Source organism: Delphinus delphis, chromosome 11 (assembly GCF_949987515.2).
Source record: "Delphinus delphis chromosome 11, mDelDel1.2, whole genome shotgun sequence".
Taxonomy (NCBI): domain Eukaryota; kingdom Metazoa; phylum Chordata; class Mammalia; order Artiodactyla; family Delphinidae; genus Delphinus; species Delphinus delphis.
In genome coordinates, this window is record NC_082693.1 from 29,207,305 (window position 1) to 29,235,242 (window position 27,938).

Here is a 27,938-nt window from a genome sequence, read left to right on the forward strand (position 1 = left end):
TGGGCTGAAATTAGCATATAAGTTTTTTTTAAAAAAACTATTTCCAGAATCTAAAACTTGTAATAAAATTGAAACTTTTTGGTTTTTCTATGCCTTTTGAACTCTTGTATTTTGACTTTTGATCACATTTTATATTAAAGTGGCTAACGCATGGCTACTATTATTGTACAAGGCTTTTTTTTTTAAAGGATTGACATGTTAATCTGTTTAGCAACAATAAATTGGTTGTTTGTCCTCACTGATGAATTGCTGTACCAACAATGACCTTGGACTTCATTAAAAAAAAGAAAAAAAAGAATAGTAGAAAATTCAAGATTTAATATAATAGAAAAAAAAACTTCAATATACAAATAGAATTATACTAGCCAAAAAATGTGAAATATTAACCTAAACAAGAGTGCATGATATTTATTTTCACAAACTTCCTCAGTCTCCAAGATATTTGTACATTTCCAAAAAAATATTAAGTATCTTATTCTGCACAACCTCTACAAAATGACAATTAAGACAACAAGAGTTATAGGAAGGCTCCGGGTACTGTGGAATATATCCTGTTGGGACCCAGATATTTACGACAGAAAAGCAGATACCTGGCAAATAAAAAACAAATAAATAATAAAAATAAATAAAACCATCTGTACACTTTCTTTCCTAGCCTGAAACTTACTTCACTGAGAGCTGAATAGAGGAGAGAAGGAAAAGCATTGCCATAGACTAAATGTTAGTGCCCCCATTCATATGTTAAAACTTAATTTACAGTGGGATGTCATTTGGAGGTGAGGCCTTTGGTTGGTGATCAGGTCATAAGGGCAGATCCCTCATGAATGAATGACACCAAACCTGCTGGCACCTGATCTTGAATTTCCCAGCCTCCAGAAGTGTGAGAAATAAGTTTCTGTTGTTTATAAGTCACCCAGTCTACGGTAATTTGTTATAGCTGCCTGAATGGGCTAAGACAGGAATAGAGGAGGCAATCCATGATTTTATAAGTTGAGGGGTGCTCTGGATACTCTAGCTTTCAATATGATGGGCTCTCAATATTACACTTTCCTTTCTGCACTTTCTTCTGTACTTTTGAGGGATAAACATGCAAGCCACATATTTCAGACAACCTAGCTTTCTGAATTTCTCTTGGTTTCTGCCAATTGGAGGCACTAGATGGAATTTAGAAGGAAGAAAGAAGAAACAGAATATTACTTTGCTATTTCAGTTTCTTTCAGCACCTAGGGGCTGTGACAGTAGCAGGACCATAACGACAAAAGAAGGCATCTTGCTCATGGTCTTCTTGGCATGGAACCTCCATTCTAGGAGAAGAGCATGCAGGGGTGGAGGCAAAGAAAGGCAGACCAGCTCTACAATATACAAAAATTTATTGAATTAAATGCTCGCGAAATGGGTGAATTTTATAATATTTAACCTATATTTTATAAAGCCATTTTTTTAAAGGTGATTTGAGGCAGCAGTGAATGTCAGCAACTTTGAGAGTAATTTAGCAGCAATGGTAGAGTGGGCTCCTGGTTTTTGCTTAATAGCAAAATACATTTCTAACAGTAGCAGACACAGACAGAGAGCTTACCCCTCATACTGTCAGCAGCTCTGGGGCGAAAATGGTCACATGAGCTGTAGTCTAAGGCAGTGACAGTTTCTTGATCTATGAAGAACAACCTTCCTCTTCCCTTAATGCCTTTAGCCATTCCATCACTCTAGTCACCCGTGATCAGCTATAAATTTCCCCATCCTTAAATACTGAATGGTTTTCACATCTGCCAAATGTACGCTGAATACCAAAGAAGATTTTTCTGTCACCCAAGCAATTTGTTGAGGAAGAGTTTGGAGTCAACACCTCTGAATCCATGCCCCAGATAGTCCCAGTTACCATAGTTGTCAACATCTCTGGCAAGCAGCAAAAATAATTCAAAGATGGATCATACTTAGAAAGGAAATGATATGTGCTCTATGCGCAAAACATTTTTCTTTAAATCAGTAAACGGTCATTTCTGATAAAAAGATGGTTACAATAAAACAAAGGAATGAAAGAAATGCTTCTCATTATTCTCACAGAATTTATAGATAATATCATCTTTATAAGTAATAAGTGAAATTTGAACAATGAGAAAAAAGTATTCCAAAGAGACTTTATAGGATGTCCAAAGAATATAGAATTGAGTTGCAAAATGTCACAATATGACAAAAAATGAAAAGCCAGTGTAGAGAATAATGCCCGTTATAGGTGGAAAAAGTTAGATGTTTATAAGTAGTTATGAGGGTGACTCAGAGAGAAAGAAAGAGAGGGAGGGAGGTAGGTGGAGCAGGGAGAGAGAAAGGGGAATGTAAACATGATCACAGAAGGAACGCTAGACTTTAAAAAGGTATATCTAACGTGCATTATTGATATTTTTAAGAAGAACTAAGCAAATGAAAATATAGGAAGAGTCTAAAGTATAATTTTTTCAACATTTTTTCTGAAATAAAAACAAGTTGAATGTGTAGACTGAAGGGGCTCATAGATTTCCAAGAAATAATTAAACCTAACATTCATACCTACCATTCCAAATCAAAGTATATTCTGGTAAGGATGTTAAAATTCAGGTACAAAGAAAGAATCCTAGGAGTAGGAGGGGAAAAAATCATGCCCCCTACTAGTGTGAAATATCAAGATGGATTCGACATCTTCACAGTAATATCCATGCAAGGAGACAGTTTGATCAGTATCTAAAATATACTGAGAGGAAGAATACGTGATGCAAGAATTTTATAATCAGCCAAGTAATCCTTTGATTTTAGAGAAAACTTTTGAGTAAAAAGGAAAAGGGTGCACGAAGTTATGCCATTTATGAATAACAAGGTCTGAAACTCCTAGGGGACAAGGTTAGGCAGTGATAAAGAAAGAAAAGGGAGAAAATGGAGCTGAAATCAACTGATTAGGTGATGAGAACTAAAGGATATTTTTTATCCTTGACAGAGTAGACACCCATGCCAACCCACCCCCACTCCTGCCCAAATATGTTAAGATTAATTTTTATTTAATGAAAGTGACAGAAGCGTGAGATGGTCACATGATCAGAGCAAAGGTAGCGGGAATATTCAGCCAGCCTCCTTTGGGTTGCAGAGTCTGTTAATTTTGACTCTGTTCCCATGTGAGGACTCTTGTCAATGCGCAAAGCTCATTTTTTCTAAGCTCAAAGCTTTTTCGGAATCAAGTCACCTAAGACCATTCAGAAAGAACTTTAAGCAGCATCTATGTCCTTCCTGTGAAATATTTATGAGCAACTTGGATTCTGACTTTCCTGTCAAACCCACCAAAGCCTAGTCTACATTCTCTTTTAAGGACATGATGGATGTTGGAAGTGGAAATCCTGTTTATCCCCAGCCCACATCTATCTTTCTATTTTTTTCTATTTCTATAGATGATAGATAGAGAATAGAGATACAGTTAATTTCTCACCGAGCTTATTAAAAAATCTATGTTCTTACAAGCTGTTACTTATATTATTTCATTTGATTTCCCCAATACTGTTAATAGTTGGCATCATAATTCCCATTTTACAGCATAGAAATTTCAATTCCATTAGGTTAAATCAATTTGTTCTAAATTACACAGAAATTCAGTTTTGTGTCTGGTATTAGAAGAATCTCTTTGTACTTCCCCACCACCCCTTACTGTAGTTGTAAAATTCACCTATTGGCAATCACATATGATAAATGATCATATGATTCCAGAGAATAAATTACAAGTGTTAAACTTAAAAATAATGGCTTGTTAGTTCCCTATCCCCACATCTTTAATGACAGAAATCACAGATCTTGTTCATGAGGATCACAGTTTTTGAAGTAAAATACTGGATTTTTATTTCTATTGCTATAACGGTATTATTATAGTAATACCAAGACAAGAAAAAGACAATACACAAAAAGAAAACTACACACCAATTTCCATCATAAAATAAATGTAGAAATCCTTAGCAAAATATTAATAAATAGAATTAGCAATATATAAAAATAATTATACATTACCAATTGATATTCATTCTCAGCATGTAAAGCCAGTTCAATATTCAAGAATTATCAATGTAATTGACCCAATCCTAAAGAAAAAAAAATTGCATGGTCATATAATTCAATGCAGAAAAAGGGTTTGACAAATTTCACAACCATTCATGTTGTAAAAACAACAAACGAACAAAAAGCTCTCAGAAAAATAGGAATAGAGAATAACTTCTTCCACTTGATAAACAGCATCTATGGAAATCAAAAACAAAAAGAAAACCAAAACCAAAAATCCCAAAGTTAACATCATACTTAATGATGAAAGACTGAATTATTTCCCTCCTCAAGATCAGGAAAAAGGCAAGGATATTCACTCTCACCGCACTCATTTAACATAGTATGAGGTGTTCTAGCAAGTTCAGTAAGGCAAGAAAAATAATTAAAAGACAAATATGTAGGTAAGAGAGAAATAAACTTGTCTCTATTCGCAGATGATATGATTGTATACAAACTGAAGTCTAGGAATACACATATACTCAAAAAAATACCCTTTTAGAATTAATAAGTTAAGCAAGGATACAGGATATAAAACAAACATAAAATATTAATTGTAAACCTATTTGCTAGGAATTAACTATGGGCAGTGAGATTTTTATAATCACTCAAAAATGAAATATAGAAATATATCCAAATAATCAAATATTTACAAGACTTGTCATCAAAAGACTATAAAATGCTCATGAAAAACATCAAAGAGGTTCTAAATAAATGGAAGACATACAGTGTTTATAGATTGGAAGCTTCAGTTAGTTTTGCAAGGGCCATCATAACAAAATATCAAAGGCTGGGTAGCATAAATGAAATAAATATATTTTCTCACAATCCTGGAGGCTTATTAAAGTCAATGATCAAGATGTCAGCAGGGTTTTATTTTGCCTAAGGCTTCTCTTCTTTGCTCCTAAATGGCCATCTCTTCTCTGTACCTTCAGAGTCTTCCTCTATGTGTGTCTGTCCTAATTGCAAATCAGGTTAGATTAGAGCCCATCTTAATTACCTCATTTGAATTTAAATACCTCTTTAAAGACCATATCCCAAATATAGTCACATTATCATATTGTTAAGTCTGGGGTGTTAAGACTTCTACACATAAATTTTGGGGAGAGTCAATTTAGCTCATAACAGTAAGGATTTCAATTATGCCAAAATTGATATATAATTTTAAAACTATTCTCATCAAGACATCAGCAAGAATTTTTGTATAGACCAGATTATTTAAAAATATATATGGAAAAGAACAAAGGAACTAGAAGAACAAAAAGAATTTGGAAAATGAAGAATATAGTAGAAGAAGCCAGTCTACCCAATTTTAAGCCTTATTTTTTTTCTTTATCTTTTTTTTATTACTGCTTTATTTATTTATTTATTTATTTTGGAGTATAGTCACTTTAAAATATTTTGTTAGTTTCTACTGTACAGCAAAGTGAATCAGCTATACGTATACATATATCCTCTCTTTTTTGGATTTCCTTCCCATTTAGGTCACCACAGAGCACTGAATAGAGTTCCCTGTGCTATACAGTAGGTTCTCATTAGTTATCCATTTTATATGTAGTATCAATAGTGTATATATGTCAATTCCAATCTCCCAATTCATCCTTATACTATCTTTAGTAATCAAGACTGTGTGGTGTGAGTGGAGGAATAGACACATAGGGCAATAGAAGAGAACAGAAAATTCAGAAATAAACTCACAAATATGCCCAAATGATTTTTGACAAAAGTGAAAGGAACAATTCAATGGAGAAAAGATAGCCTTTTAAACCAATGGTACTAGAGCAATCTGATAGGTTAAAAAAAACTGGGCCTTGACTTGTCACACATCTTACATAAAAATTAATATTCTGGTTGTGATATTGTACTATAATCTAAGATGTCACCATTGAGAGAAACTGGGAAATTAGTACATGAGACCCCTCTGCAGTATTTCTTATTACTGCTAATGAACCTACAATTACTTCAAAATGAAACTTTTTAAAACATTTAAATAAAACATTTAAATCCTAAATAAGACCAATAGTCTGAATGTTGATTCATAGTAAAGCCTTTGTCAGTTTGGTGCTTGTGCTATCAACAGCAAGGCAGACTGCTATGATCAGGTGAAAAAAAGAGATTACTGTGTGTAGCCTCTCATCCTATAATATCCCACTTGAGTACAGACCTAAATAGAAGACAGTCCTATTTACCAATCAGCTGGGGGAACACATACTGTCTATATATATGTATATATTTCATTTTTAGGAGATTAAAGAAATTCCTAAGCTTAAAATCAACACTATAGTGCTTAGGACTCAGAAATGTTATCTGCTAACTTCATAGTTTATGAAGATCTTTCATTATGAGCTTAAGGGAAGAAAAGAAACTAATATGTAAATTAAGCAAAAGAAAGTTATAATAAAAGAAAAACAAAGAGAAAACCCAACAGAGAAGGTAATAAAATTCCAGTGGAGATCATTACAGGTACTTTTAAGAAATAAAGGTAGTAGAACATAATGATAAGCATGATTTAGAACTGAAAAATGTTGAGAATAAAAGCAGTACATGCAATTTTTAAATGGCCAATATAACCTCCAAAAATGACAGAAACTGAGGATGGAAATTATTTTCCAAATATAATTTTAAATGATTTTTTACCAACTGAGGAAATTCTTTCAGCCTAACATTCTCCCTCAAGGGGCATTTGGATTTGAACTCCTAAAGATGGGAAGATAATTGGTATTTTATTGCTCAATATGTTTGCAACCATAATGATGAAAATATTGTTTATTTACTTTCAATTTTGAGTCAATCTTCAGGCCATGGAAAGAAGATGCTATGTTTAAGGATGGAATGAAAATCCAAGAGCTATGATAAAAATGTAACTTACACAAAGCAGATTGTGAAGAAAATTGGGTAAAGAAACAAGGGTATTAAAATTGTCATATAAAGTATGAAAACTGAATTAAAGGACTATAGAAAAATGATTGAGTTTAATTACATTGTTTATACTAAAGGTAATTGACAGAAAAACCAAAACAATAACATAATTGACTAAAACAGTTGGAGAAGAGGACCTGAGTGAGTTAAATATTTATATTTGATATTGGGGGAATAATAAATGTTATCTGATATTAATAAATTCAAAAAATATATATTGTTTGAGAAGGGAAATAACCAAAATATAAGCAATTGTGAAGAACTTGTCTGAAGAGTAGACTTAGAAGTGAAGAAGTGATCTGACTCTGTTGATATTTAACATAAAACATTCTTTAACATGTGATTTTTTTAATGAGCATATATTACTTGATAAAACCAAATACTTTAAAACTACAACCCTACTTACTTATAGGTGATAGTGATTTATATGATAGGAAGGTGCTTATTGTTGAATTGATATGAAAAAATTTAGAATAGAAGCAATTACCAAACTAGAATCATGCATGTAAACATTTTTTCTAGCATTTTTTATGTGTTATTTTTCTTTGCTTTATACTGTTGAATTTGAAATATCACCCAGCCAAGGCTCTTTGTTTCTCCCTAGTTACTTGGCTAGTGGCTGCTTCTATTTGCAAGGACATATCATGTGAATTACAAGGAAGTAAAATAATTGGCCTTCAACTAGACTAAATTTTCACCAAGTGGATTATTGTGCCCTGATAATGCCCACAGTCTAAATGACAACACTCAAAACTCAAATGTGTTCTTAATTTAATTAATTATAATTTCCAAGTTAGGAAAATTGTGTTTTGTATAAAACATTATTTCATTAAATTAGCCACAATAAAAAATAAGAATCACCTTTCATTGGGAATATACAAGAGTAAGTTTCAAATAATTTTATCATGGAAAGTATTATAATAATCATTTCTAATATTTACAGTTAAGAATCTTGAAATCCTTCTGGCTTTACTTTCAAGAAAAGTCATCAGCAACATTTAAAAGTGTATGCTTATGAAATAAATCATCCAATTACTCTTATTTCTATGTTTAAATTCCCCAGTTCTTCTGGCAATAGAATATAAGTCACTGAAGCTTTGTTTCCAGTGGAAAGTGGCTGGTACCTCCAATCCTACCCCAGAAACCCACATTTATATAATCTGCAATAATTATCCAGGTATTTTTAGATCACTTCCATGGCTTTAATATTTACTTGTCATGTTACTTATTTTCACAGCTAGGCATCACATCACCCATCTTTACAAATAAATTTATTACAAATTAAAGGATATAATCCTTCTTCTCTGACTACTTTTCTACAATTTCTTTTTCCCAGCAACAAATATAATTAAAAATAATAATTGATCATTTGTTTTAACTTGTCAGTAGAACTTACCATTTCCTGGTAAGGACATCTTTGTTAAAATTGGATGATTTTTAAATGTGTCAAAATGATCAAGATAATAAAGGTCTTGAAATATTTGCCTTTTTGAATTTAGAAATGTAAGCTATGACAGAATACAATTTCTTTCTGTAAAACACATACAAACATGAACAGCACATTTCAAATAGTTAACTGTTATTTCACAAGGATCATAAAAATTAAATAATTAGATGAGGAACTCTGTTCCATTATTCAACAGGACAATTAGTTCTATCAACATTTACAAGTTTTAAATATAGATTTATAATGCAAATATATTTATAATGTATTTTTATTTTTTATAGTGTATTTTTAAAATCTTCAATTAAACTCAGTAATCAAAAGAATTTAACATTAATGATAATAAAGCATTTATTATAATGTTTCTTTTATTCTTCAGTTATACTATTTCAATACTTTAAATACATGTTCAATTTTATTACCATATTTATGAATTAAAAATCTTAGTTTTGCTTAATGTCCTCCGCTAGCAAGAAAACAAAAATTGAATGATACATTTCCATTTACTTATAACTTGAATTCTTTATAAATAATTTTATTTATCAAATATAAATAACTATGATTATAAATATAAGGTTTCAAAAAATGAGAAAAACGAAGATACAGTTCATGAGTTTGTGCTAATGACAGTTAATTATGCTTAAAATTTATTGTCAATTTGAACAAAAAACTATCACAAAAACAAAGTAGGACATTATATAATGATAAAAGGTCAAATCACTAGGAAGATATAACAATTACAAATATATATTCATGCAACATCAGAGCACCTAAATATATAAAACAAACACTGACAGAATTGACTAGAAAAATAGATAGAAGTGCAATAATAGTAGATGATTTCAACGTCTCACTTTTCAGAATGGAGAGACAGTTACCTTATAGGGAACAATTTTTATGAGTTTTTCTTCTCTCCTTCCCTTATTTATTTTTGCAAATATTAAAAAAAAAAAGCACAAACTGTGAAATAATAAAGAAAAGAAACAGAGATGAAAGAGAGAGAAAGGGGTGGAAGGAAGGATAGAAAGAAGGAAGGAAGGAAAGGAGGGTATCTTACACAAAAGGTGACATACTATACACAGTTTTCTGCAACTTCCTTTTATCACTTAACAATTTGTACTCCAAAATATACAATATATAATCCATTTAATCCATTTTTTAGAGATCTTCCCAACTGCTTTGCACAAGTACATAGTAATACACTGTGTAGATATATTGCAGTTTATATAACTGTTGGATTTTGGTGTTAGAATTTTGGATTTTGGGGGTGATTTCAATTTTGTTACTAGTACCAATAATGTTACATTGAAGAACATTTGATACATGTCATTTCAAACTAATGTCAGTGTACTTTTGGATCTTTGGAACAGATTCCTGGAAGAGGGATTGATAGATCAAAGGCCAAATACAGATATGATTTTGTTAGATATTGATAAAATCTTCTCCATGGATGTTGTCTCATTTTACATTTTGAAAAACAAAATATTAGACTGCTTTTTCCTCCTTAGCCTCACCAACAGAGTGTTATCAAACTTTTCATATATTTCAAATCTTACAGGTGACTAATGGTTTTGGTTTTAATTAGCATTTTTCTCATTATAAAGATTATAATATGAAATATATTTTCTAACAAACATTGTTCCATTGAAAATATGAAATCTACATTTGGATCTGAGTAGCCCAGGGACGTATCCTGGGTTAATGACATAAGTGGCTATTTAGTTGTAATTAATTAGGTTAATCTGAAACCATCCATTTTACTCAGGACTGCAGTTTAAAGAGATAGGAGAAAGAAAGGCAGAACAGAAGAAAGGGAAGGAAAGATGGAAGGAAGGAAGGAAGGAAGGAAGGAAGGAAGGAAGGAAGGGAGAGAGGGAAGAAAGGAGGGAGGGAGGGAGGTAGGGAGGGGTGAATTAAGCTAGGTCTGAATTAAGACCAAAAAAATATGAATAAATGAGAAAGAACTGCTTAAATCAATGTAATTACCCTTGTTTGCTTGAAATCTGTGTTATAGTTTGAAGTCTGTGTCATACCTACCTTGTTAAAAAAAACACTAAATTTACCTATTTTGCTCATATTCATGTTTCTCATAAACTCTGACCAGAAATTACAAATTTTAAAGTTTTATCACATTTCAGCAGTAAACTACGTGCATAACCTCAGAAATGGATTGATGTCTCTTGTTAATACATATTTTGTTCATCATATGCTGGGTAGGAGCTACATATTAGTATATATGCTCAAATTTTTATTGCATTTAACACACCAGAAGGGACATTATACAACTAATAAGAAGTGAAGTCCATGTTAAGTTATTTGATCAAATATGTTTCATGAAAACTGCCTAAGAACATCAAAACAATTAGTCAAACCCAAAATTCAATCTGAGTTAGCATTCATAGTCAAAGATTTGAATTCAAAAGTAAGTTCAGAGACCAAATATTATATTTTGATTTGTTCTGAAGTGGTCATCTGCCCATATGAAAAAGCTACTGCAACAGTTTGGCAGACAGTTTAAAGAGCCAAAATAACTACTCTGTGCAAGTCAGGTTCACAGGCATCTGGGTGTTGACTTGGAAAGCACAAAAAGTAATAATCACAGCATGTGGTACTTTACCGAGTAGCCAGCCAAAAGTGTCTGTCTAAATAGGCAAAAATTTTAGCTGTCATAAGAATCCTTTGAGGAAACTTTATAAATACCTATCAGATTTCAAATATCAGTGGCCAACATTTTTAAAAACACCATAAAGATCTAATAAAATGTTATAGAAAAGTTATAATAATCCTGAGGTACCCATAATTTATATCCTGGCACATTTAAAAATGTTCCTTTTGTTTAAAAATGGGCTTCAAAGATATCAATAGTTTTATTTGTATATTTTATAAATATTTGGGTGCTAGTCAATAGTCTGATTTTTAATTGTTTAAAGCAAATCCAATGCCACAAAGAGCTACTTTAGTCATGCCTTGCAGGAGTTCAAGGGAAATATCCTCTATCTTCACCCCTCTGCCCCTCCCCTACCTTCAAGTCTTCTCCTCACAGGTCTCTGCCTGGGAACTGTGGACCTTTGCTGCTCCTTTTCTTGGAAGAGTGGCTGTTGAAAGGAGTTAAATATGGCTCTTGGGTAAGTAAGTCTGGGTTGGAGGGCCATGAAGAAGGGTCAGCAAGAGGACAATCTCCCTTGGTGTCCGGAACTTGTAGAATAGCCTGCAATAGAGTGGACCACCAGCTGAGCTCCTTGAAGTGAGAGCTACAGGCTGGCAGGGAGAAGGGTGACCCCAGTGTCAACCAAGAAAAGTTAGATATGGCTGCACTTCAGAGAGCTCACCAACCAGGTGATGGTCACCAATAACAGCAGGAGGATGTTCCCAGTGCTGAAATTGAGTATGTTTGGCCTGGACCCGAACACCATGTGTTGTTTTATCTTGGATTTTGTGATGGAGAGCAACCACTTCTGGAAGTGTGTGAACAGAGAGTGGGTGCCTGGGGGGTCAGTCCAATTCATATGTGCATATTGAACTCCTTACATAAATAAAAGCTCTAAATTCATATAGTATGAGTTGAGGGTCTACAGGGGATGACTACCAGCCACGGCATTCTCAAGACTCGATGCATATCTGTCAAGGCTTACCAGAAAGAGATTACAGCTCTTAAAACTAAATAAAACTGATTTGCAAGGGTTTGCTGTGATGCAAAAAGAAGCAGGGATCACAAAGATAAGATGGAAGAACCCAGAGACAAACAGCAACCTGGGTATTACTAATGGAAGTAGCTTATCCCTGGACTCAGTTCCTTCTACCTGCCGTCAACCCCCATCCTCAGTTTGGAGGTCCTGTCTCACTTTTCTCCACCCATGGCTGTGAAAAATGCTCTATGCTGAGGAACCACAGTTCACACATCCCTGTCCCTGTCCTCAAAGCTGTGCCTAGGACTCCTCCCCACTTGGACAAGCTCATACTTAGCCCATACACTCATTGGAAAAATTCTCCAACCTATTCTGACAATTCATTTGCAAGTTGTCCATGATCTGATCCCATGAACTTAGCCCAGCCTCAGCATGTGTGTACATACTATCATGTTACTCCTGAGCACAACAGGACTGCATCAGTACCCCAACCTGTGGTCAGCTAGCAGAGCACCTTCACACCAGGTTCTCAGACAGCATAACTACCTAATGGGCTGGGAGTCCAGACCTTCCCAGTGAACACTATCTTACCCAAATAATCTCAGGTCCCTTCTCCTCAGGATTCTCACTCTATAAGAACCATATCGTGGCCACAGATATTCCTGACAGCCAATATCACACCTTGGCCTCATAACCTCATGGATATCCCTGTCACTACCTTCCATGTAAACCAAAGCCTTTCCTTAAAATATACACTATTTTTTTTTATGTCTACCAGTTTTACTCAGGATTTGATCTAGGTACAAAATGACAGTCTCATAGGTCAAGAAAGAAAAAAAAATCTTATTAACTTCATTTTAAAATATGAAAAGGAATATATGTTCTGTTGTTCATCAAAAAAATAACCCCACCCATCATCTGCAACACAAGTGTAGTCCTATGTTGTGTTTATATGCTACAGATGAATTTAAGTATGGAAACAAAACTCAGTTGGACTGTTAAATCACCATTACTTGATCATAATAAAATTTTGTTTGCTAAGATCCAGAAACTTATTTTTTTGTGTCTCTTACAGAATATAGAAGATTTGACACACTAGAATTAATAAACTCAACTCATCTTATTTAGTGAAATAAAAAGCATACTTTCAATTGCATTCCTTGTTTCTTCAGAGTAGTTTTCAGGTCCCTTTTGTGACAGCTATCATACTTATAGTTAAGATGTTAGGGACAAAATAATAAATTCATAGTTGAGGACAACAGACTTTAACTGCAATGGAAATTTCACTGTTCTGCCCAATAGAATGTGTTTATTTTGAGCATATGTAATTGCCTCTTGTATTGTTAAACATACAAGGGCAATATTTTTCTTCTGAAAAAAATAGCCAAAGACAATGAGCAAAGCATTTTCTGCAAAATAAAGGCAATATGCAAAAAAAAGAAACAACAACAGCAAAAAACTAAATACAGTTCTAAAAATATCTAGTGAGAGGATTCAGTACTAGAAATTAGTGACAAACATAATCCACTAAAATTTTCAAAATTTACATAGCTCAAATTCTCGTCTTTTGCTAACTTACTGTGCATCTAGAAATATTTATTTTGGAAAATATTGAGGAAACTTCTTTTGCCCAGAATGAAAAACTTTAAAGTTTAAGATGGATTACACAAAAGAACACATGCTTTCCTTTTCAAAGGAGAGTGATTTTTTTTTTTTTTTTTTTTGGCGGTACGCAGGCCTCTCACTGTTGCAGCTTCTCCCATCGTGGAGCACAGGCTCTGGACACGCAGGCTCAGCGGCCATGGCTCACGGGCCTAGCCACTCCGTGGCATGTGGGATCTTCCCGGACCTTGGCACGAACCCGTGTTCCCTGCATCGGCAGGCGGACTATCAACCACGGTGCCACCAGGGAAGCCCTAAAGGAAAGTGATCTTAAGAGCTTATAATTACTTAGTAAAGGTTTTCTGAAGATCAAATGCTTTTTAAATGTCCCTTTTTTGGTAATCTCTAAATTAATTGGAAGCATGTAAAATTGTTCTAAACTAATGATAAAAAATCAACTTCATATTTTTTAACTGGCTCTTTAAGTTTTATATTAACAAATTGTAGTTCATGATATACCTTAAAATATTGTGATAAAGTATCCAGATTAAGTTCATCCAAAGAAGAGATAATGCATTTCTACATTTGTTTGTGATAATTGGAGCAAAGACTGTATTAAACTAAATAATGATACTTTGACAGTGTAAAGATGCAAATGTACATGAAAGTAATATTTTTCCAACGATGAGAAAATGTATTTTATACTAGACCTGACTTAAGTCTTTTGCACAGGATATTTCTTTGTCTGGAAATGGCTTTCCCCCATAATCGCCTGGCTTACTCCTTCAATTTCATTCCTCACAGAGGCCGCACCTGACCACTCCACATCAACTGCCCCAATGTACTATGAAAACTCTTGGTCTGTTAGATTTTTTTCATAACATGAATTTTTATCTACTATGTTTATTCTTTTATTTTCCAAATATTTTATTGATTGCCCCCCTTGGCCCTGTCAGAATTCAAGTTCCTCAAGTGTAAGAACTCAAGTTTTTCTTGCTAGTTGATCAGTCCCCAAGACCTAGAATCATTTTTGGAAAATAGGAGCCCAGTACATATGTGTCAAAAAAACACTCAATGACCTAGGAGGAATTTCAGGAAAACTTTTGTTGTCATAATCACATAAAAATACATAATGTCTATAAAACAGCAATAACTAATTAGATGGGAAGAACAGGCTGGAATGAGAAAGGAATAATGAGGCAAAAATGGGTTTAGGTGAGATTAAAAAATACTGCTAAGAAAGTAAAAAACAAAGTCTAAAAATTACAGCCACACTAGAGGCCCTAAGACAACAAGAAACAGTAATATGATTATAAATGTCACAGCAATAATCCTTTTTTTGGTTAAATTCCTGAATCAAAAGCAAAAGTATAAAGTCTGAGTTTTAAAGATGCAATAACTACATGTACACAGAGAGAAACAAATTACCCAAATGTTTGATAAAAATGTTAAAAAAAATAATTATATACAAAAACTATTTAAAAAGTGATGAAGAATGAAAGAAATGTCAATTGATATTTACAAATATACCAGTCTAAATTAGGGATATGATTAGTCTGAAACCATTGAGTGTTAGAAAAAAATGATAAGAAGGTAAAAAAGAAGTTAATAAGAAATCAATGATAGTATGAAAAAGGAAAAAATTTCAACATAATAAGAAGATAATAGAAAAAGGAAATTGAGGTCATTTAACTACTAAACTGTAGACTGTTCTTTCTATGTAACTATGTTCTCACTCTATCCACTTTCTGTCTCCTATTTTTCCAACATACTTTGGACATTTTAAAATAAATTGCAACACACTTGAAAACAGATAAATTATAAGGGTTTACATCACATTTTCTTACCACAATGTTATAAAACTAGTAATTATAACAAAATGTGATAAAATATTTTGAAGTTAAAACACACATTTCTGAAAGTTTGTGTAAATAGGAAAATAAAAGCTGAGTTTTTAGATTTCTTATAAATATCAAAGTAAATTATGTACCTCAAATCCCAAGCACAGGGGAGGAGTCAAGATGGCAGTGTGGGAACACACAGAGTTAGCTTCTCCCCACAACTAGGGTGCCTGTCAGCCACTGGTAGGGGACTCTGACCCCCAAGGAGACAGGAGGAACCTCAGAGTGAATGAGTAGGATGCAGGCAGATCGATGGGGGAGAAGTGGAGCCCAGACAGCATTGGCGCCCCTTGGGCTGGGGAGCTTGCTGAGTTCCCAAGCCAATTGCCCCTCCCCTCAAAGCCCCATCCAGGCCACATGGGTCCTGGGGACATAGGAGGGAGGCTGAGGAGATCAGGAGTGGCAGATAGGAGGGGCCATCCAGGAGGATCAGGAGAGGAGCAGAGGGTGATTACCCTACTCACTTGGGCACAGGGAGCCTGCTGAGCTCCCAGGCTGGTCCCCTGCCCTCCAAGGCCCCCTTTTCCCCCTACTGTATTGGTCCTGGGGACATAGGAGAGAGGCCTGGGAGATCAGAGAGGCAGGCAGGAGGGACCCTCCCAGACCCCAGAACAGAGGAGCAGGAGAGGAGAGGAGGGCATTTGCTCTGCCCCTGCTGGGCTCCCAGGTGAGGTCCCCTACCCTCTGAGACCAGGCGTGGGTGGCACGCCTGGGTTCCTACTGTTCCTTGAGTATAAGCCCCATCCCCCACAGCCCTCAGGACATTTTCCAGCCTTGTGGGTCCTGAGCATTGGCCCCATACACCACCCAAACTTCACCCTTGCTTAGGCCTCGCTCTCCACAGCCAAGTCCTTCCCTCCCTCACCTTTTTTTTTTCCTTTTCCCTCCTCCTCTTTTTTACTATAGGGTACTGATGTACACTCCAGTTGTGATTCATATATATTTTTATTTTTACATTCTTTCTAATAAATCTGTTAGTTTCCTAGTCTAATTTTATTTTTACTTTGTTACTCTTCTTTTTTTTGCTGCCCCACATGGCTTGTGGGATCTTGATTCATGACCTCGGGGTCGGGCGGAAGCTCTTGCAATGGGAGCTCCGAGTCTGAACCACTGGACTAACAGAGAACCTCAGACTCCAGGGAATATTCTTCAGAGTGAGGTCTCCCAGAGGTCCTCATCTCAGCACAAAGACCATCTCTACTCAATAGCCTACAAACTCTAGTGTTGGAAGCCTCGGGCCAAACAACCAGTAAAACAGGAACAGAACCTACTCATTAAAAAAAAAAAAAAAAAAAAAATGAGGATGTAGGGGAAGATGGCGGAAGAGTAAGACGCGAAGATCACCTTCCTCCCCACAGATACACCAGAAATACATCTACGCGTGGAACAACTCCTACGGAGCACCTACTGAACGCTGGCAGAAGACCTCAGACCTCCCAAAAGGCAAGGAACCCCCCACGTACCTGGTTAGGGCAAAAGAAAAAACTAAACAGAGACAAAAGGATAGGGACGGGTCCTGCACCAGCGGGAGAGAGCTGTGAAGGAGGAAAAGTGTCCACACACTAGGAAGCCCCTTCGCGGGTGGAGACTTCAGGAGGCGGAGTGGGGGAGCTTGGGAGCCGCGGAGGAGAGCACAGCAACAGGGGTGCGGAGGGCAAAGCGGACAGATTCCAGCGCAGAGGATCGGGCCGGCCGGAACTCACCAGCCGAGAGGCTTGTCTGCTCGCCCGCCGGGGCGGGCGGGACTGGGAGCTGAGGCTCCGGCTTTTGTCGGAGCGCCGGGAGAGGACTGGGGTTGGCGGCGTGAACACAGCCTGCAGGGCATTAGTGCGCCGCGGCTAGCCGGGAGAGAGCCCGGGGAAGGGTCTGGACCTGCCGAGGAGGCGAGAGACTTTGGCGTCCCTCTTTGTTTCCTGGTGCACGAGGAGAGGGGATTAAGAACGCTGCTTGAGAGAGCTCCAGGGACGGGCGCGGGCCGCGGCTGGAAGTGCGGAGCCCAGGGACGGACATGGGACGCTAGGGCCGCTGCTGCCGCCACCAGGAGGCCTGTGTGCGAGCGCAGGTCACTAGCCACGCGCCCTTCCGGGGAGCCTGTGCAGCCCGCCACTGCCAGGGTCCCGGGATCCAGGGACAACTCCCCCGGGAGAACGCACAGCGCGCCTCAGGCTGCAACGTCACGCCGGCCTCTGCCGCTGCAGGCCCGCCCCACACTCCGTGACCCTCCCTACCCCCCGGCCTGAGTGAGCCAGAGCCTCCGAATCAGCGGCTCCTTTAACCCCGTCCTGTCTGAGCAAAGAACAGACGCCCTCCGGCGACCTACACGCACAGGCGGGGCCAAATCCAAAGCTGAGCCCCTGGGAGCTGTGAGAACAAAGAAGAGAAAGGGAAATCTCTCCCAGCAGCCTCAGAAGCAGCGGATTAAAGCTCCACAATCAACTTGATATACCCTGCATCTGTGGAATACCTGAATAGTCAACGAATCATCCCAAATTAAGGAGCCCTGTGGATGAAAGGCTCTTGGTGCTGCAGCCAGGAGTCAGTGCTGTGCCTCTGAGGTGGGAGAGCCAACTTCAGGACACTGGTCCACAAGAGGCCTCCCAGCTGCACATAATATCAAACAGCAAAAATCTCCCAGAGATCTCCATCTCAACGCCAGCACCCAGCTTCACTCAACGACCAGCAAGCTACAGTGCTGGACATCCTATGCCAAACAACTAGCAACACAGGAACACAACCCCACCCATTAGCAGAGAGGCTGCCCAAAATCATAATAAGTCTACAGACACCCCAAAACACACCACCAGACGTGGACCTGCCCACCAGAAAGACAAGATCCAGCCTCATCCACCAGAACACAGGCACTAGTACCCTCCACCAGGAAGCCGACACAACCCACTGAACCAACCTTAGCCACTGGGGACAGACACAAAAAACAACAGGAACTACGAACCTTCAGCCTGCAAAAAAGGAGACCACAAACACAGTAAGATAAGCAAAATGAAAAGACAGAAAAACACACAGCAGATGAAGGAGCAAGATAAAAACCCACCAGACCTAACAAATGAAGAGGAAATAGGCAGTCTACCGGAAAAAGAATTCAGAATAATGATAGTAAGGTTGATCCGAAATCTTGGAGATAGAATGGACAATAGAATGGACAAAATGCAAGAATCAGTTAACAAGGACCTAGAAGAACTAAAGATGAAACAAGCAACGATGAACAACACAATAAATGAAATTAAAAGTACTCTAGATGGGATCAATAGCAGAATAACTGAGGCAGAAGAACGGATAAGTGACCTGGAAGATAAAATAGTGGAAATAACTACTGCAGAGCAGAATAAAGAAAAAAGAATGAAAAGAACTGAGGACAGTCTCAGAGACCTCTGGGACAACATTAAACGCGCCAACATTCGAATTATAGGGGTTCCAGAAGAAGAAGAGAAAAAGAAAGGGACTGAGAAAATATTTGAAGAGATTATAGTTGAAAACTTCCCTAATATGGGAAAGGAAATAGTTAATCAAGTCCAGGAAGCACAGAGAGTCCCATACAGGATAAATCCAAGGAGAAATACGCCAAGACACATATTAATCAAACTGTCAAAAATTAAATACAAAGAAAACATATTAAAAGCAGCAAGGGAAAAACAACAAATAACACACAAGGGAATCCCCATAAGGTTAACAGCTGATCTTTCAGCAGAAACTCTGCAAGCCAGAAGGGAGTGGCAGGACATATTGAAAGTGTTGAAGGAGAAAAACCTGCAACCAAGATTACTCTACCCAGCAAGGATCTCATTCAGATTTGATGGAGAAATTAAAACCTTTACAGACAAGCAAAAGCTGAGAGAGTTCAGCACCACCAAACCAGCTCTACAACAACTGCTAAAGGAACTTCTCTAGGCAAGAAACACAAAAGAAGGAAAAGACCTACAATAACAAACCCAAAACAATTAAGAAAATGGGAATGGGAACACACATATTGATAATTACCTTAAATGTAAATGGACTAAATGCTCCCACCAAAAGACACAGATTGGCTGAATGGATACAAAAACAAGACCCATATATTTGCTGTCTACAAGAGACCCACTTCAGACCTAGAGACACATACAGACTGAAAGTAAGGGGATGGAAAAAGATATTTCATGCAAATGGAAACCAAAAGAAAGCTGGAGTAACAATTCTCATATAAGTTATATATATATATATATATATATATATATATGTAGTTTGCTTGAGTGCAGTGTTTTTTGTTTTCTGTACTGAATTCATTAGCATGGGTTGGTATAAAATTTAGCATAGGTCAATATGTAATTTGTAAACTAATAAGGTCTTAAAAGTGAGGAATTAAGTCTTTTAAATTTAATTATTTATTGTAAAGAGCAGAATAGCATACATAAACAGGTGCCTAAGGAAAACTTGTATTCTAATATGGAACTCTCATGAACACCTTTTTTTTTTTTCTTCTAACGGTATGATAGTAGGCCATTTGATTATTTTTATGGCTTTAACTTTACAACAATGAAATATTCGTAAATTTAAAAAAAAAAAAACGGAACTGAAAAGTGGGGAAGCAACAACAAAACAAACAATATTGATCACTCCTTTTAGCTATGAATTCAGCCTGTGGTTTATGCTGTGGCTTTTCAGTTACAAAAGCTCTCTTGCTTAAACCCAATTTAAGTTGGGTTTGCAGTCACTGACAACTGAAAAAGTCCCAACTGGTACAGGCATTTTATATACTCTTCTTACTTGATGTCCCTAACAACTCAGTAAAGAAGGAATTATTATCCTGAATTCAAAATAAGAAAAAAAAAAGGCTTAGAAAGATGAATTACTTGTCCAAAGACACACAGAGAGTGTCAACTGTAATTTTGGAGAATGAGGATCATTTTTAATCTCTGTGACTATTTAAAATCATGCACAAGTTGCTGTCATAACCTAGAGTCTGTCATACATAGTGAAGTAAGTCAGAAAGTAAGTCAGAAAGTGAAGTAAGTCAGACTCATAACCTAGAGTCTGTCATACGTAGTGAAGTAAGTCAGAAAAGAACAAATACCATATGCTAACACATATATATGGAATCTAAAAAAAAAAAAAAGGTTCTGAAGAACCTAGGGGCAGGACAGGAATAAAGACGCAGACGTAGAGAATGGACTTGGGTACACGGGGAGGGGGAAGGGTAAACTGGGACAAAGTGAGAGAGTGGCATGGACTTATATATACTACCAAATGTAAAATAGATAGCCAGTGGGAAGCAGCTGCGTAGCACAGGGAGATCAGCTCGGTGCTTTGTGACCACCTAGAGGTGTGGGATAGGGAGGATGGGAAGGAGGGAGACGCAAGAGGGAAGAGATATGGGGATATATGTATATGTATAGCTGATTCACTTTGTTATACAGCGGAAACTAACACACCATTGTAAAGCAATTATACTCCAATAAAGATGTTAAAAAAAAAAAGAAAAAAAATGAGATGGCAAAAAAATATGTCACAGTTGAAGGAGTAAGGTAAAAACCTACAAGACCAAGTAAATGAAAAGGAAATAAGCAATCTACCTGAAAAAGAATTCAGAGTAATGATAGCAAAGATGATTCAGAATCTCAGAAATAGAATGGAAGCACGGATTGAGAAAATACAAGAAGTGTTTAACAAAGACCTAGAAGAACTAAAGAACAAACAGAGATGAACAACACAATAACTGAAATGAAAAATACACTAGAAGGAATCAGTAAAAGAATAGCGGAAGCAGAAGAATGAATAAGTGAGCTGGAAGGCAAAATGGTGGAAATAACTGCTGAGGAGAAAAATAAAGAAAAAAGGAAATAAAGAAAAATAAAGAAAAAAAGAATGAAAAGAATTGAAGACAATCTCAGAGGCCACTGGGACAATACTAAATGCACCAACATTCAAATTATAGGCGTCCCAGAACAAGAAGAGAAAAACAAGTGGTCTGAGAAAATATTTGAAGAGATTATAGTGGAAAACTTCCTTAACATGGGAAAGAGTCACCCAAATCCGGGAAGCACAGAGAGTCCCAATACAGGATAAAACCTAGGAAAAATACACCAGTACACATATTCATCAAATTAACAAAAATTAAATGCAAAGAAAAATATTAAAAACAGCAAGAGAAAAACAAAAAATTAATATACAAAGAAATTCCCGTAAGGTTATCAGCTGATTTTTCAGTGGAAACCCTGCAAGCTAGAAGGGAGTGGCAGGATATACTTAAAGTGATGAAAGAAAAAAACCTACAACCAAGATTACTGTACCCAGCAAGGATTTAATTCAGGTTTGATGGAGAAGTCAAAAACTTTTCAGACAAACCAAAGCTAAGAGAATTCAGCACCATGAAAACAGTTTACAACAAATGCTAAAGAAACTTCCCTAAGCAGGAAACACAAAGAGAAGGAAAAGACCCACAAAAACAAACTGAAAACAATTAAGAAAATGGTAATAGGAACATACATATCGATAATAACCTTGAAAGTAAATAAACTAAATGCCGCAACCAAAGGACACAGACTGGCTGAATGGATACAAAAAAAGACCCATATATCTGCTGTCTCCAAGAGACCTGATTCAGCCCTAGGGACACATACAGACTGAAAGTGAAGGGATGGAAATAGATATTCCATGCAAATGGAAATCAAAAGAAAGCTGGAGTAGCGATACTTGTATCAGATAAAATAGACTTTAAAATAAAGACTGTTCCAAGAGATAAGGAGGGACATTACATAATAATCAAAGGATCAGTCCAAAAAGAAGATATAACAATTATAAATGTTTATGCACCCAACATAGGAGCACTTCAATACATAAGGCAAATGCTAACAACCATGAAAGGAAAAATTGACAGTAACAAAAGAATAGTAGGGGACTTTAACACCTCACTTACACCAATGGACAGATTATCCAGACAGAAAATTAATAAGGAAACACAAACTTTAAATGACATAATAGACCACATAGATCTAATTGATATTTATAGAACATTCCACCCAAGAGTGATGGAATACACTTTATTCTCAAGTACTCATGGAACATTCTCCAGGATAGATCACATCTTGGGTCACAAATCAAGCCTCAGTAAATTTAAGAAAATTGAAACCTATTAAGCATTTTTTCTGACCACAACACTATGAGATTGGAAATCAATTACAGGAAAAAACCTGTAAAAAACACAAAAAAACATGGAAGTTAAACAGTGCGCTCCTAAATAACCAAGAGATCACTGAAGAAATCAAAGAAGAAATAAAAAATACATAGAAACAATGAAAACACAATGACCCAAAACCTATGCATCACAGCAAAAGCAGTTCTAAGAGGGAAGTTTACAGCAATTCAATCTCACCTCAAGAAACAAGAAAAATCTCACATAAACAATCTAATGTTACTTTTAAGACAACTAAAGAAAGAAGAGCAAAGAAAACCCAAAGTCAGAGGAAGGAAAGAAATCATAAAGATCAGAGCAGAAATAAATGAAATAGAAATGAAGAAAACAATAGCAAAGATCAATAAAACTAAAAGCTGGTTCTTTGAGAAGATAAAAAAAATTGATAAACCCTTAGACAGAATCATCAAGAAAAAGAGGGAGAGGACACAAATCAATAAAATTAGAAATGAAAAAGGAGAAATCACAACAGACACTGCAGAAATATGAAGGATTATAAGAGACTACTACAAACAACCATATGCCAATAAAATGGACAACCATGAAGAAATGGACACATTCTTTGAAAGGTACAATTTTCCAAGACTGAACCAAGAAGAATTAGAAAATATGAACAGACCTATCACAAGTAATGAAATTGAAACCATAATTAAAAATCTTCCAACAAAAAAATGTCCAGGACAAGATGGTTTCTCAGGCGAATTCTATCAAACATTTAGAGAAGAGCACATTTAGAGAAGAGCAAACACCAATCCTTCTCAAACTCTTCTAAAAAATTGCCGAGGAAGAAACACTCCCAAATTCATTATACAAAGCCACCAGCACCCTGATACCAAAACCAGAAAAAGGTATCACAAAAAATGAAAACTACAGGCCAATATCACTGATGAACAGAGATGTAAAAATCCTGAACAAAACACTAGCAAACAGAATCCAACAGCACATTAAAAGGATCACACACCATGATCAAGTGGAATTTATCCCAGGGATGCAAGGATTCTTCAATATATGCAAATCAATCAATGTGATACACCACATTAACAATTTAAGGAATAAAAACAATATGATCATCTCAGTAGATGCAGAAAAAACTTCTGACAAAATTCAACACCAATTTATTATAAAAACCCTCCAGAAAGTGGGTATAGAGGGAACCTACCTCAACATAATAAAGTCCATATATGACAAACCCACAGCAAGCATCATACTCAATGGTGAAAAACTGAAAGCATTTCCACTAGGATCAAGAACAAGAGAAGGATGTCCACTCTCGCCACTCTTATTCAACATAGTTTTGGAAGTCCTAGCCATGGCAATCAGAGAAAAAAAAGAAATAAAAGGAATACAAATTGGAAAAATAAGGATTAAAACCATCACTATTTGCTGATGACATGATGCTATACATAGAAAATCCTAAAGATACCACCAGGAAACTACTAGAACTAATCAATGAGTTTGATAAAGTTGCAGGATACAAAATTAATGCACAGAAATCTCTGGCATTCCTACACACCACCAACAAAAAATCAGAAAGAGAAATTAAGGAAACACTCCCATTTACTATTGCAGCAAAAAGAATAAAATACCTAAGAATAAACCTGCCTAAGGAGGCAAAAGACTTGTACTCAGAAAACTATAAAACACTGATGAAAGAAACCAAAGATGACAAAAAACAGATGGAGAAATATACCATGTTCTTGGATTGGAAGAATCAATATTGTGAAAATGACTATATAGCCTAAAGCAATCTACAGATTCAGTGTAATCCTTATCAAACTACCAATGGCATTCTTCACAGAATTGGAACAAAAAATCTTACAATTCATATGGAAACACAAAAGACCCCGAATAGCCAAAGCAATCTTGAGAAAAAAAAAATGGAGTTGGAGGAATTAGCCTCCCTGACTTCAAACTATACCACAAAGCTACAGTAATCAAGACAGCAAGGTACTGGAATAAAAACAAATATAGATCAATGGTACAGGACAGAATGACCAGAGATAAATCCATGCACATATGGACACCTGTTTTATGACAAAGGAGGCAAGAACATACAATGGAGAAAAGACAGCCTCTTCAATAAGTGGTGCTGGGAAAACTGGAGAACTACATGTAAAAGAATGAAATTAGAACACTACCTAACACCATACACAAAAACAAACTCCAAATGGATTAATGACTTAAATGTAAGACCAGACACTATAAAACGTTTGGAGGAAAACATAGGAAAAATACTCTGACATAAACCACAGGAAGAACTTTTTTGACCCACCTCCTAGACTAACAGAAATAAAAACAAAAATAAACAAATGGGACTTAATTAAACTTAAAAGCTTTTGCACAACAAAGGAAACCATAAACAAGACAAAAAGACAACCCTCCAAATGGGAGAAAATATTTGCAAATAAAACAACAGACAAAGGATTAATCTCCAAAATATACAAATAGCTCATGCAGCTCAATATCAAACAAACAAACAATTCAGTTAAAAAGTGGGCAGAAGACCTAAATAGACATTTCACCAAGGAAGACATACAGTTGGCCAAAAGGCACATGAAAAGATGCTCAACATCACTAATTATTAGAGAAATGCAAATCAAAACTACAATGAGATATCACCTCACGCCAGTCAGAATGGCCATTATCAAAAAAATCTAGAAACAATAAATGCTGGAAAGGGTGTGGCAAAAAGGGAGCCCTCCTGCACTGTTGGTGGGAATGTAAATTGATCCAACCACTATGGAAAACAGTATGGAGGGTCCTTAAAGAACTAAAAAAAGAACTACCATATGACCTAGCAATCCCACTACTGGGCATATACTCTGAGAGAACCATAATTCAAAAAGAGACATGCACCCCAATGTTCATTGCAGCACTATTTACAATAACCAGGACATGGAACCAACCTAAGTGTCCATTGGCAGAGGAATGGATAAAGAAGATGTGGCACATATATACAATGGAATATTACTCAGCCATAAAAAGGAACTAAATTGAGTTATTTGTAGTGAGGTGGGTGGACCTAGAGTCTGTCATACAGAGTGAAGTATGTCACCGTATGTTAATGCATATATATGGAATCTAAAAAAAAAAATGGTACTGATGAACCTAGTTGCAGGGCAGGAATAAAGAGGCAGACATAGAAAATGGACTTGATGACATGGGGTGGGAGGGGGAAGCTGGGGCAAAGTGAGAGTAGCATTGATGTATATACACTCCCGAATGTAAAATAGTTGGCTGGTGGGAAGAAGCAGCATAGCACAGGGAGATCAGCTTGGTGCTTTGAGGTGACCTAGAAGGGTGGGATAGGGAGGATGGGAGGGAGGCTTAAGAGGGAGGGGATATGGGGACATGTGTATGCATACGGCTGATTTGCTTTGTTGTGCAACAGAAACTAACATGGTATTGTGAAGCAATTATACTCCAATAAAGATGTACTGAAAAAAAAATGGTATCAATAGAAAAAAAAAACCTCAAGCATAAGGACAGTTTGAAAAACTGCAGTATTTACAAAAGCCGAAGATACACAGTTCCAAAGATAATCAGCTCCACTCCTATATATATACCTAAACCCAAAAGGAGTGCATTCATAAGTTCACTGAAAAGCATGCACTAGAATATTCATTATAGCATTATTTGTAAGCCCAAACTGGGTGCTACCCACATAAATATCCACTCATAGGAGAAGCCATAAAAATTGTGGAATACTCACACAATGGGAATTGATTGTCTATAATGTGCATAATGCATAATTTATCAATACTAAGTACAAAAAAAGACAGGACGAATCTCTGGTTTTAGAAGTCATGAGAGCAGTTAAGTGGAACAATTTTTACTGAGATGAAAATGTGCTAGGTTATTGGTATTCTGTTTTTGATCTGAGTCTGACTAAGCAGGTATCTTCTGACATGTGAAATCAATCCATTGAGCTGAACTCTTTTGATGTGGTTACTAGTCTTTACTGATACTATGTTCAATAAACACTTAAAAGTACATAGAAATTAAAAATATCATTCCCATTATATTTTTATTTATTAATTCATTAAAATAAGTAGAAACACATTTTAATCATGACATGCTTTGCAAAACAAAAGAAAAAAAAGACCCCTAACTTTCAAAGACTTTTATGGTCACTCAAGAAAGCAAAATTACAGAGACAAAGAAGCATCAGGAAATCAGTAAGGAAAAATAAATGACAAATTTTAAAAAATGATTTAAACATCAGGAAGTGTTATTTATACTGGTTCTGTGGGCTCCATGACTATGAATTCTTCTGTGAAGTGGATGAAGACTCCATCCAGGGCAAATTTAATCTCAGTCAACTCAATGAGCAGGTGCCTCACTGTAGACAAGCTCTAGACATGATCTTGGACCTGGAGCCTGATGAAGAGCTGGAAGACAACCCCAACCAGAGAACCCTGATTAAGCAGTCAGCCAAGATGCTGTATGGGTTCACCCAGACCACCTATATCCTCACAAACCATGGCACCACCCAGATGTTGGAAAAGTACCAGCAGGGAGAGTTCGGCTACTGCCCCACGTGCACTGTGAGAACAAGCCAATGCTTTCCAATAGCCTTTCTGACACCCCAGGTGAGGCCCTGGTGAAGCTCTACTGCCCCAAGTGCATGGACAATTCCACACCTAAGACACCATCGAGGCAGCACCCCACAGAAGGCCCCTACTTGGGTACCAGTTTCCCTCACATTGCTCTTCATGGTGCATGCTGAATGCCGGCCCAAGCAGCCCACTAACCAGTTTATGTCCAAAGTGTACAGTTGCAAGATCCATCCACTGTCCTACCAGGTGCAGTTCCAAGCTGCCAGCAACTTTGAGTCTGTCAAGACCGTTCACTTATTCCCAACCCCACCTGTCACTCTGTCTTTGACAGTTCCAGTCCTCCCCTGCCACCTTTAAGGAAATCTCTATGGTTTATATTTTAAATTAGAAGAGTCATTATTGTGGTGTGAATATGAAATAAAGTAGAAAAAAGGCAAAAATTAGCATTTACTCAAAATTTATATAAAATCTTGCCAGATCTCTTCAGGAAAAATATTTTAGAGCTTGATGACTCCTAATATAAATGTTGTAAAATCATAAGGTATTTTTAAAATAATTCTATGGTAATTTATTTAACTACTAAATAAAATTCATTATTTATATTAAGATACATTAGCATCATTGATTAATGTATGAGAAGAATACTGAATAGTACCATAATAATGA

At 36.4% G+C, this 27,938-nt stretch overlaps 2 pseudogenes; both read left to right on the forward strand.

The window, feature by feature from the left end:
* Positions 1-1,392: 1,392 nt before the first annotated feature.
* Positions 1,393-12,629, forward strand: LOC132434267 (T-box transcription factor T pseudogene; annotated as a pseudogene).
* Positions 12,630-15,653: 3,024 nt separating this feature from the next.
* On the forward strand, positions 15,654-27,839 carry LOC132434268 (casein kinase II subunit beta pseudogene; annotated as a pseudogene).
* Positions 27,840-27,938: the final 99 nt, after the last annotated feature.